This window comes from Pelodiscus sinensis, chromosome 4 (assembly GCF_052426305.1).
Source record: "Pelodiscus sinensis isolate ZL-2025 chromosome 4, ASM5242630v1, whole genome shotgun sequence".
Classification (NCBI taxonomy): Eukaryota; Metazoa; Chordata; order Testudines; family Trionychidae; genus Pelodiscus; species Pelodiscus sinensis.
Window position 1 is genome coordinate 17,694,011 of NC_143055.1, and position 13,090 is coordinate 17,707,100.

Sequence of the window (13,090 nt, forward strand, 5' to 3'; positions counted from 1 at the left end):
GGTGCAGGAGTGTTATGATGCTGCAGTGAAATGGGGGTTTGGTCCCACTTGGGGGCTTGTTGGCCAGGCTTCATTTTTAAAATAAAATATTATGTCAAACTCAAAAGGTTTTAGCATTGTCTTTATTTATGAGAAGAGTGAGGAACCTGTTTTGAGTCAAAGGTCACTGACCCACAGAAAAGTCAGTTGGGGCCACACAAGTGAGATGCAAAAAACAAACAAAAAAACTCCTCCAAAAACGCCCAAGCCTCACTAATGTGGTCCCAAATGCACTGGTGGGGGCTGGGGAGAGGGTGCTGCTGGGTGGAAGGATGCTGGCTCAGGTGGCAGGGTGCTGGGGCAAGGTGCTGGAGCAGGCAGGTGGCAGGGTGCTGTGGTCAGGGACATGGTCCCTGCTGGGCACTAGGGTGACTGGCAGGGTGCTGGGACAAGGAACAGGGTGCTAGAGTGGATGGCAGAGTGTTGGGGCCAGAGCCAGGCTGGTGCTGAGTCCTGGGGTGTGAGGCAAGGTGCTGGGGCCAGGGCGGAGCTAGAGTGGGTGGCAGGGCTGCCAAGGAGTGGGATGGGGTGCAGGATCTGGGAAGGAGGTGGGGGGCGGAAGGGGTCAAGGTCTGGGTGGTAGGTAGGGAGCAGAAGCAGGCTAGATGTAGGGTGTCTGACCAGGGGGAAGGAGCAGGAGCAGATTGGGGGTAGGGTGCAAGAAGTGGACTTGGGTAGGAGTTGGACCTCCTTGATCTGGCACCCTCTAGATCTGACTGGTCCCAGATGAGGAATTTTTGGACCAGGGGAGGTCATTTCAGGGCTCCTGGTTTCCCCGTCTTCCCCACTAGGCTTCTTTGCACCTCTATCCCCTGCAACCCAACTGAGCTGCTCACGCCTGCTGGTTCCCTGCACCTCCCGCAAAACCATCTCCCACAATCCAAGGGAGTGCAGCACCAGTTCCCAGCAGCCCCTCACAGCCCAGCTGAGCTGCCCTTCTGTTCCGTATGCCCTCCCTCATCCACCTCAGCCCAGCTGAGACCTGCACTGCATCCCTGCATGCCTCCCCCACAGGACTGCTGAGCCAAGAGCCGATTCCCTGCCCCTTCCTCCCCTTGAGTCTAGCCCCGGTTCCCGGCACCTCCCTCCTCCTGCAGCCAAACTGAGCTCTGAGCTCCACACACACACTGCAGCTCAGCCCAGCTCCCCAGACCTCCCCACTCTGCAACCCAGCTGAGCTCAATTTCCCTGCACCTTCCCCCAAACCATGCAGACATGCTGAGCCAGTGCTGATTCCCTGCCCCTGCCTTCCTTCCTCCCCTTGGCTGTGTCTGTACTGGCACGATCTTGCACCAAAGTGGCCGCTCTTGCACAAAAATTCACTGCCTGTCTACACTGGCCATGTGTTCTTGCACAAGTACACTGACATTCTCATGTATGAAATCAGGGCTTCTTGCGCAAGAACTACGATGCTCCCACTCAGGAATAAACCCTTTTGCGCAACTATTCTTGCATAAGAGGCCAGTGTAGACAGGCGACATGAATTTCTTGAGCAAGAAAGCCCTATTGCTAAAATAGCCATTGGCACTTTCTCGGGCAAGAGAGAGTCCACACTGCCATAAATGCTCTTGTGCAAAAGCACAGTTCACACATGGCAGCGTGGATGTGTTCTTGCACAAGAACTCTTGCGCAAGATGTTCTTGTGCGAGAAACAACCAGTGTAGATATAGCCTAAGAGTTTCCTCCCATGAGCAAAATGAATTTTGTGTTGTGCACCGGTACTGAGATAATGTGGCTTGTTTGGATGTGCCACCCAAGTTATTAATAAATACTTTTAAACCTCTACCTTTTCCCTCTACTGCCATGTCTCCTCCCCTTGCTCCATCAGCTCCCCTGGTGCCTACTGCCCCTCCTCCTTCCTCTGCTGTCCTGACTCCTACTCTTCTCACTGTCCTCAGCCCTCCTGCAACCTGCCTCCCTCCACCAGCCCTTCTCTCCTCCTTGTGCCCACTCCTCCAGTAGCCCCACTCTGATCATGTGAGCTACCCCTCCTCATCCCCTCTTCTAACACCTCCCGCTACAAACCTGCCCTGTGTCTCTCCTCTGATGGTGATCCCTCCCCTGCAGGTGTCTGACCTTCTGCTTCACCCCCAGAATCTCCTGGCACCTGCATCTTCTCTTACCCCTGCACCCTCCTGGTGCCTCCCCCTTCCCTCACTTCCCCTGTCCACTTTGCCCCCTTTTTCCTCGATGCCAACCCCTCACCACCCTCTGCCCCCATTTCCCTCATGCCCCTGTCCCTCTCACATGACTTGCTCCATCCTGGCCTTCCTCATGCCCACCCCTTCCTTCAAGCCTTCTCCCAGCACTCCCCCTCCTCCCTCTAGCCCCCAGTACCCTTACCCTCTCCCCTCCCAGCATCACCCTGTACCCCTCCCACTGACACCTCCCCTCCTGCCTTTTTCCTCATTGTCTGCACTTGGTCCCCTGCCATTTGTCTCTCCTCCACCCCTGTCCCTTTGGTGCCTTCCCCTTCCCCTCTGCACAAGCACCTTCCTCTCCCAGCCCTTCCCCTTTCCCTCTGCACAAGCCCCTTCCCTCCCTCTCCCTCACCTTCTGCCTTCCACTTTGCGAGGCCGGAGTCTGTGCTCTGTCCCCGGACTCCGAACCCGCAACTCACCCATGCGGCGCAACACAGCACCCAGCAGGTTTAAAATCCCGGGCCGTGACGTTAAGTCACGTCCGGGCATCTACCCACCCACTGGTTTGAGCATGCTGCGCAGGGCAGCAGCAGCCAGCAAGGGGGAGCTCAGAGAAGGCTGCGCACGGCAGGGATGGGACCGGGACGGGGGAGAGATGCTCTGGGGCCAGGGTGGGAGGATGCACGGGGGGGGGGGGCAGGATCCGCTCCAGCTCCAAATATTGCTGGAGCATGGGCACCACGAGCCCACACAACTCACCGCCCATTCCTCTGCTGGCTAGCTGCCTCTCTCTCTCTTTTTCAGAGGGGGCGGGGGAGTGCCGGCTCCTCGCGGAACCCCTAGTTTTGCTCTGCGGAACCCTAGGGTTCCCCGGAGCACCAATTGGGAAACACTGAGCTAGAGAAAAGAGACTTCTCTTTTTAACATACACTTTGTTGCATTCATTTACTAGTCAAATGGATTATAGGCCTTGTCTACATTAGAGAAATTTGCACCAGTGTTAATTACGCCTATGTAGAGACATTACACAGCTGTGAAGTTCAGCTTCCATTGGTGCAGTTTATTCAAATAGCTAGACTACAGCCAAACTATAGTTAACTCTTGTACATATTTCTCTAATGTAGACAAAGCCTATAATTTAAATAAGTGCACCCAACATTTTTATGTTTTAAGAAGGATCATTCTGTCTTCATAAGCTTATCTCATGAAAATAAAGTCTTAAATTACTGACACACGAGAATCACATTAATTATAAGGATCTTGTACATTTTAATATGTGCAGAATAAAAATGGGATTCCCTATAAAATTGCTATCATAGACCTAGATTGATATCAGTGTAACAAAGCACATGATTTTGCCCCCAAAACTAGGTAGACAATTTATTTGTGTAAGTCCAGTTATTGCTAAGTAACCATCACTGTTGTCTTGTGGGAATCACTGTCCTTCATCTCTCAAAGTAATATCTTTTAGGGGTTAATATTTCCATGTAACATGGTACAAATCTGAAGAAAAGAGATGAGGAAATTCTGAGGATACATACACAGATTGGAAGCATGGCAGTGACTCCACTGTTGGAAGTCTGAATGTAACCCTATTTTAAATCCTATTTTCTACCCAGCTGTAATAATTTTAATTGAAAGAAGTGATTTCTGACAATATGTGCTATTAAAATATGCTAGAACGTGAAAATTACAAAAAAACCACCTTTCTGGTGGTACTTAATACAAATTTAGCTATACAAAGTTTACAGAAGTGTCATGTTTCTTTGGCCACCTTTCTCTCAGGACAGGAAATGTTTTAAGAACCTTAAATTTCATACTTGTATACAGGGCTCTATACACTCTAGCATAGGGCAGTTTTAAAAGAAAAGTAATTTAAAGTAAGTTATTAATGAATCTTCATCATTATGAATAGAACTCCTCCAGACAATTTGAAATTAAATATTTAATTGTTGCATGATTAAAACTTTACTCACCTGATGCCTGATGATTAAAGTTGCCATCCTAAATAATTAGCACTTAAAGTTAAGTGTTAAATACTTACCCGCTAAATGCATTTCAAGAAAAAAAATGTTCCATTAAATGCATTTGTAAAAACTCCCACAAACATTAATAACTATGGAGATACAAAGTTGAGTTATATAAACCAGTGGTTCTCAACCTTTTTTGGACCAGGATCCACAGGTAAATAATGCTGGCTAGGCTTTACCCAATGAATAGCTTAAGTAGAAAATGTGCAAGTACTTTGGCCCCAATATACTAATTACCCATTATACAGCACTATCACCCCCTCCTATCTACTGTCTTGTAAACTGAGCCTTAGCTCTGTAATGAACTCTGTAATTGTTGTAACATTCCCCCCTCCCCGCCCCATTTACGCTTTCATCCATCCTTTTAGTGCTCCAGGCAGCCTTCTGAGGAGCAGGGTACCAGCCTGCAGTCCTGGAACCTCCTCCTCTGCATCCAGCTGTGTGGCACTGTGCCCAGCTACTCCCAGAGCTACTCAACTCTGCCAAGTTTTCAGAAAAGGTCAAATGTGGAGTTCACAGCCCCAGCTCAGAAGTAAGACTTGCCCATCCCCCAAATGAGCCCCATGATTCTGCTAGCAGGTCTGCATGCACACAGGCAGTCCCCGTCCCATTATGAGCACTCAGCATGGCAGATGATGTAAAAATGCAGTTAAAAATGTAATCATATAACTGCTAAAAATCATAGTTACATTTTGGGTTACATAGTGGGTTCTGCAGTATAAAATTTAAATAAGCTTTATTCTGCAGAGAAGCCTCCTCAGGAGTTCCCCTCCTGGGGAGCCTTCGTGGAGGGCTCTGCAGCCAGCTCCACCTCAAAGGAGCCAGAGTGTAACCTGTAGCGGAGGGGGAGGGGGACATGGATCCAACATAGACTGGGGCAGGCAGGTAGCTGCTCCAGCCCCTACTGGTTAACCTTTTACATTCCCAGTTTGCATAGACTCATGTGTGGCATCATCACTTGTATAGAGCAGGTTCACTGGGTTGTAAAGGCACTCTGCTGGACTCTCCTTTTCACTGCAACTCTGAGACTCCAGCACCCCAGGACTCTGCTTTGCAAGGCAGGAATAATCCCTTTTCATACCCTTACCAGATGCCCCATGTCAGGAAGGGGATGCTGCAACCCAAGGCCAAGTGATGAACCCACAGAAAGGCCAGATTAAGTGCTTGAGATGAAGCCAGTGAGAGCTATGGGGTGGCACTTGTGGGTACAGGCAGCACATGCAGGTGCGCTGTTCCACTCCCCCTAGAGGTGTGCAGAGACATGCTAGTAGCCAGACACTTCCTGAAGTGGCATGGGGCCACTGAATGCAGGCAGCCTACTTGAACTCTCTTTAACTGCTAGCTGTGGTAAATACCTCCCACGCAGAGCCTGCACTTTGCACCCTGTCCTTCACTCCAACCCTTTGCCTCAGTCTGGAGTCCTCTCCTGCATCCAAACTCCCTCCCAGAAACTAATAACAGTTGTTCTAAGGTAAGGAGTAGGCTATTTTGAATTAACTATATTCTACATATTTTAAGACTGAAATATAATTACAGAATGGCTGTTAATTAAAAGACAGGTTAGTATAGCCTTAACCTCCGTGCCATAATTGTGAAAATTTTGTTTTAAATTAGGAAAAAGACTTGTATACAGGGGCCCAACTAAATCTAATAGTCCCAGGCCCACTGGAGACTTAATCCAGCATGCTGAAAGTTACCCAGCAGCACCTGAGGCTGGGGCAGAGACCATGGCATCTCCCTCTTACCAGCACTTGTCTTCCTAACCTGCAGATCTCCATCTCCTGGTCTCTTACCTGCCTCCCTCCTTGAGCCATCACTTGTCCTCTGAACTGCACAGTGATCTGCTTGCAGAAATAGGCAGGTGGGCCAATAGTCCCTGCTGCCTCCACTTCTGAGGCAGTCAGCTGTGGAGGAAAGGGTTGGGAGGTGTGACCCCCACTTCCCAGTGCATTCTTTCACATAATTCGTTGGGTGTTGCATTCATTTGGCTAATCAGTAGTACCTGCATGTTCAAATAAATGTATTGATATGCATAATGTTAACATATGGCAATACATAAGCAGTATTCATTAAAAATTGTATGCAAAATATGATCTATTTTTAAAGTTGTATACAATCTTGGAATACTTTTGTATCATGTCCCATAAGCTAATGCTGACATAAGTCACTTTAACGCTATCCTTAAAATCCAGTTCACAGATTATTTAAAAAGATACATTCTCCTTGACTAGCAATTGAACATTAAAGCCCCAATTGTGAAAAGATTTACAAAGGTGCTTAACATTAAGCCAGGGCTACTCAACACACGGCCTGTGGGCCACATGCAGCCCACAGCCTATTTGTTTGCGGCCTGCACTGCAGTTGGGTTTATGCAGCGCTTAACATGAAGCCCACGTGTGGGATCCTTTGAACATGGCCTCCACTGGGAACACGCTCCATAACGGCGAGTCAATAGAATGGTCTTCTGTTGATATGCACTTCAATAAATTCCTGGACTGTAATTACTCATTAAAAGTGCTGTCATATGGGTGGAAATCAGGTAAATATTGCATTTGATTAACATCAACAGAACTGACTTAAATGGGGTCTGCGTTTTGTGTAGTCTTGCCTTAATCTTTGTATTCATGCCCGTAAATGTGAAAGAAGTTATTTGCATCTATCTGCAAAAACACTTAAGTTGCGGCCATCAGCGTGTGCTGTGAGTATCATTGTGGCCCTTGGGACTTCCAAAGTTGAGAATACTTACGTTAGATAATATAGTTTTCATGTACGGATCTCAGAAGAAACTGTGCCATGAATGCTGCGGTTCATTTACACTTTGCAGTTATTGTGAGTTAGGCTTTGCCTAGACTAGGATTTAAAAGGTGATGTTAGCACTTAGCTAACATTTTAAAAGTTTAAGACAAAGATAGAATCATAGAACTGGAAGAGACCTCAGAAGGTCATCAAGTCCAGCCCCCTGCTCTAGGCAGGACCAATTCCAACTAAATCAACCCAGCCAGGGCTTTGTCAAGCAGAGACTTAAACACCTCTAGGGATGGAGACTCCACTACTTCCCTAGGTAACCCATTCCAGTGCTTCACCACCCTCCTAGTGAAATAGTTTTTCCTAATATCCAACCTGGACCTCTCCCACCACAACTTGAGACCATTGCTCCTTGTTCTGCCATCTGTCACTACTGAGAACAGCCTCTCTCCATCCTCTTTGGAACCTCCCTTCAGGAAGTTGAAGGCTGCTATCAAATCCCCCCTCACTCTTCGCTTCTGCAGACTAAACAGACCCAAGTCCCTCAGCCTCTCCTCATAAGTCATATGCTCCAGCCCCCTAATCATTTTGGTTGCCCTCCGCTGGACCCTCTCCAATGCGTCCACATCCTTTTTGTAGATAACAAGCCTTGCCTATGGTGTTAAATTAATCAAAATAAAGCATAGGGAGAGACTAGCTAGGGCTAACACTGCACCTTTAACTCTTAATCTAGGAATGAAGAGCAGTCCTGTAGCACTTTAAGATACGTCTAGGCTACAGGTGGTTTTTTTTTTTTTTCAGAAAAAAGTGGCCTTTTTTTTAAAAAAACTTCCCCTGCATCTAGACTACCATGGTCTTTTGAAAGTAAATTGAAAAAATGCGGTAGTTTTTTCAATCGCAGAAAACCTCATTTTACGAAGAATAACGCCTTTTTTCGAAAGTGCTCTTTCAAAAAAAGGTGCTATTGAACACAAACTGTGCTTTTTCAAAAGAGAGCATCCAGACTGCCTGGGTGCTCTCTTTTGAAAAAGTGGCTCGCTTTTTCGAAAGCGCTGGCTGCAGTCTAGAATCTCTCTTTCGAAAGAGGCTTGTAGTTTAGACGTACCCCCAGAGACTAACAAAATTTCTATAGCTCTACAGAGTATCCTAAGCTTTTGTGGGAAAACCCACTTCTTCCAAGGGCCACTCTAGCTCATCTGAAAAAGTAGGCTTTGCCCAGGAAAGCTCATGATTCTCTCTCTATTTTTGTTAATCTGTAACTTTAAAAAGGAGTAGTCCTGTGTCACCTTAGAGACTCACGCCCAGAGAAGCGAAGGCTGGTTGGGTTCTGAGGATGGAGAGAGGTATTGTGTGTACCCGAATCCTCCACACTTGGAAAGCGAGGTCCAGAAGCCTCGGGTATAAAATGGGACGAATGGTTCACCAGGGGTCAGAGGCAGCAGAGCGTTTGCAGCTGTGGTGCCACAAAAGGCTCTGGAAGGAGGGAAATGTTCGGGAGGGAGCCCGAGCATCTGCCGCGGGAGGGTGAGCGCCGGGGAGCTAAAGCGCCATGTCGAAGGGTCAGACTCCGCACAGCCTGGCAGGGGCCAGCCCTGAGCCAGGCCGAGGGCGCAGGAAGGCGCTGGCTGAGGGGAACCGGGAGCTGTTCCGCTTTCAGCCGCCAGGGGAGGAACGCGCGCGGGCGGGTGGGGTTCCACTGGGGCAGCTCCCCAACCAGGAGAGGGGCAAGACACGGTCCCTTCCAGGGCCTGGGGGAGTCCCCACCTCCCGCGCGCAGGCAGCCCCCCCGCCCATTCTCCAGGTCACCACCGCTTGCGATCAGGATTCCCCCCTCCCCCCATCAGTTACCGCCTGTCGCAGAGACTGGGCGAGCAGAGCCTGGCTCCGCTCCCGGCCGCTGGGCTGCGTGTGCGGGCGGCTCCGTTCAGGGGGGGGGGGATTTGAAACAGCCGCTCCAAGGGCCGCGCGGCGGCGTTGCCCAATCAGCGGCGAGGATTTTTCGCGCTGGTTCTGGCCGGAGGAGGGGGCGGGGCCACCGCGCAGGATTCCCGGAGCTGCCGCCGCCGCTGCTGCCGTTGCGTCTCGTTGGGTGCTGCCGCCGCCGTTCGCGGGCATCGAGCCACCGCCTCTCTCCTCGCCCGCCTCCTGTGCGAGAGGATGCGCCAGAGCACAGGTCAGCGGGCTGGGCCCGGCCGGCGTTCCCGGGGCGGGGGGAGGCCCCGGGCACGTTACCGCAGGCCCCGGCTGGAGGCGGGAGCGGCGGCGAGGTTACCTCGCTCCCTGGCAGGGATGCTGTGCCCCGGCCCCGTACCCTGCCCTTGGCGGGCGTGCGTGAGGGAGGAAAGTGGCTGGGGGCGGCGGCGCTAAGGCGAGGGGAGGTGGCCTCGAGTCTCTCCATCCCTCAGCGGCGTTATTCCCCCGGATCTCCCTCCGGAGAGTCCAGCTCTCCCCCGCTGAGCCGGCGCGCTCACCCTGCGAGGGGAGGCTCCCGTCGCCTTCCCGGTTCCGCCTCGCTCACCTCCCGGCCTCGGGGGGCTCTCGGGCCCTTCTGCATGTACCCCCCAGCCCCGGCTTACTCCCCTTCTTCTGCCCGCCCTTCCTCCCGCCGCAGGCTGCAGCAGGCTTGCTGGTGTTGGCTGGGCCTCCGGCTCCTGGTGTTGGAGGAGCGGAAAGGAGCGATGTCGAGGCAGGAGTCCCGACTGTGGCTGCTTCATCCTCTTTTTAGTACCCTCCGCCCCCTTCATCGCGGCTGTAGGAGGCGAGAGAAAATGGGAAGGGGTTGGGATAAGGCGCCTGTCGGAGTCACTCCCTTCCCAGGGTGAAAATCAATCAGTGCAGTGCGTATGCATTTAATATATCCACACATGATAGAAAAATCTATTTGAAGAGGCTTTAAAATAACGTGTCTAAATGGTGGTTGTGGGTGTAAATTAACCCTCCCCATTGCACTGTGTGTGGTGCAATCATCTGAGGGCTGCTACTGCTGCCTTCCCTGTGGGTAGAACTGGGATTCCATGGCAGCAGGAGTGAGGGAGTAACTCTGGAAATGTATGGAGGGGGAAGCCATGTTTGATTTATTCCTCCACCAAAGACTGGTGTGATGATCCTTATACTTTCCCCTGCTGCAGTTCATTCTGGACCTATGTGAGCAGCAAAGGCAAGTCCTATTAGAGAAGAGGAAATAAAATGTTGCTGCCAAGACTTAATGCTAGTTGGCTCACTCTTTATTAAGTATCAGAGGATAGGTTTTTTGTAACTTGAAATGGTATTTGTGAGTTTAAAGAGGTAGGGGAACTTAAATTTCCAAGGCCATAGTTACAGCTCATCCCTTGTCTGCTGTTGCTCTGGGAGAGGGGGAGGGAATTTACCACACTTTTTTAGTATATTTATACTTACTGATAGTTCTTTTAAAATATACCTACTAAAAGGAGGGGGCAAATATTCTCAAGAATAGGATCAGTAAATAAATATTGTACTCAAATAGATTTCTGGAAAAAAGCACCTCTTGCTAATAGACCAGTAAGACAAACATGCGGCAGGTATAAACCATTGCCTGTTTCTTGAATATTTTTCTATTGCCTTTTGCATTCAAATTGATTTATAATTATTCTTAAATGTAAGATTGATTGCTGCCCATATGGAAAAACCAGGGTCTCTTGTGAAAGGGAGATAGGTTTGAAATGACTCAAAGAAGACAGCCTCACAGTGTAAGTAAGTGTTTGTGTGGATTTTGCTCAGTCAGCTTGTTAGTAGTTCATGTATTGTTATGTTTAGCAAAGGTCCCTTAAATGTGGAGAATGCTATTAAATCTAATCAAATGAATTTGCTCTTCTCCAATAGCTAATACTGTTGTAGTGGAATCTTTATAAACTAATTGTTGAAATTAACACTTATTGCTGTAGTGCTTTGGAAAAAACAAATGTACCTGAATAAACTGTCCAGTACCACTTAATGAAATTATTTGACCTGTTGGATGTATGGTGAATAAAACCGTTGAGTAATACGAATCAGTTCAAATATGTAATAAAATGTGATTTATGTTGGATTTATATGACAGTGTTGAGCTATAAGGAGCATTGATTGTTTTTTTTAAGTTGATATTAATTGGTCTTTACCCACTCCTGTAGAAATCAGGAATTTCTTGTTAAGGATATGTGAATAATCACTATTACTCTCTCAGAAATATGCAAATGTTGATAGGCTAATAAAACACATTTTTCTACTACCTTAATTAAATGGAAATGTCAAAAAGGAATAAGTAGCATTACATTGTTTCACGACATTGGAATATAGGGGAAATACTAAGGCTGACAGTTCAAAATGATTTTTAGAGTTGAAACTAATCAAATTTAAAAATATAACTAAAGTAAATTGAAACTGCTCTCAAATAATGAAGAGTATAACAGGAATGATGTTACAGAAAACGAAAAAAATTGTAGTATATAATATCTTCATGAGCTTGTAAGCTTTCTCTAAAGTTTGGTATCATTTCAAAGATCAGAATACTATATTACTTTAACTGGTTTCTAAGAGATGGGACTTAATTATTTTAGGCTAGGAACTTAAAAGAAGCTGTGATGTATCTTGTTTAAAAAGGCTTACTGAATTCTAGAACTGCATTCAACAAAACAGTGTAGTAGTTGAGACATCTATTGCTATGTCTCCTTGGTGGTTGACAACATAGCAAGACTTTTCACTTTTGCTTTGAATGTATTGTGTGCCTTTCATGCCACTAGTATTAATATGTATCTAAATCTAGGCCTCAGTCCTGCAATCTGATGTGGACCCTTGTTGTCAATAGGAGCCTATTTACTTCATTGGTACCCCATAGAGGCAAAAGGCTCCACCTGCCTCAGATTGGTGGGTTAGGCCTTAGTGTGTGCCTAAGATGTGTATGTTGTAAATATTATAGCAGCCCTGCTATCTACAGTCATTTTTCTTTCTGATACTTACATAAATTGTGCAACATCATTTTAAATTTAAAGTATAAATATTAAAGACTTGCAAACTTATGCAAATTGCAAGCATTTCCTTCATGGAACTCTGAAGCATCTGACCTATAGGAAAAAATCTCAAATCCCCAGAAGAGATGTACATTGCATTGTGGGATGCAACTCTTCTTAGCTGTTGCCAATGTGATATTCAAGAAGTCTTTTTAATGGAATGAATTTGGTATTCAGTAGAAAATATGACTATTTGCATGTTTGTCTACATTTTTGTACCACACTTATTACTGTATTAACCCGTGCTTATTTAAATCCTCTAATTTCATAACGTTTTTGTAAGGAATAACATGCAAAGACTAATGAGATGGCTGTGTGGCTTGGTGTGCGTTCACCTGTGTATGAGATCTAACTGTGTAGCTTTTGGTGCCTTTTACCTTTAGACCAATGAAAAAATGGAAATATTGAGGCAAAATAAAGTGGATAAACATATCTACTTTTCTAATCTATCTTATTTTCTGGTCAGTAGAGTGGCTTTGAAGCCTGTGTGTGTCCTTATACAAGAGGGCTTGACATCTATAGTTGGCGAAGAGAAGGTGAAATATGATACCCAAGGATGAGTCCTCAAAAGTAGAAGAGACTCAAATTAAAAATTACATATCTAGCAAATTGTGAATGAGTGGCTTTATTTTAAAGTACAAAACAAATAGTTGGGAGATCTTTGTGATTTATGTGTGGTTGAAAACATAAAAGTATATTGAAATGTAAGAGCTGTCCCTTCAATCCATGGAGACATTGTTAACTTCAAAATCCTGTCTCACTTTCTGGCCTTCAGGTAGAAGTAGCACCAAAGATAAGGTGTAATTATACAAAAATCAATTGCTTTTTCTTTCAGATTGCGTTGTACTAGTAACTAGTAGAAAAGAATAAAAATTGGAAAATGTGATAGTAATTTTGGAAAAAAAGACAATGCAGTATATTTGAAGCTTTTTTTAAAATTTTGGCTGACTAGATTTCAAGTTGATAATGATCCTTTAAAACAGGAGTGGGGAAGCTTTTTTGGGTTGGGGGCCGCTGACTCTCAAAAAAATCAATCAGGTGTTGCACACAAGTGAGAGAGAAGAAAACACCTCACTGATGTGGCCTCCAAATGAGGGGAAAGACACTCACCACATTCCCCTTGCCCACCAGA

At 46.9% G+C, this 13,090-nt stretch overlaps 1 protein-coding gene across 4 annotated transcripts in view; it reads left to right on the forward strand.

Annotated features, from left to right (window-relative positions):
* Nucleotides 1-8,987: 8,987 nt before the first annotated feature.
* NSD2 (nuclear receptor binding SET domain protein 2) overlaps nt 8,988-13,090 on the forward strand; it is a 189,292-nt gene continuing 185,189 nt past the window's right edge. For 2 of the 4 annotated variants that reach the window (XM_075930890.2, XM_075930893.2), the window contains exon 1: nt 8,988-9,128. The gene's annotated coding sequence lies outside the window, so the exon portion shown is untranslated. The remainder of the gene's footprint in view (nt 9,129-13,090) is intronic. The other 2 variants (XM_075930891.2, XM_075930892.2) reach the window with 2 other exon arrangements.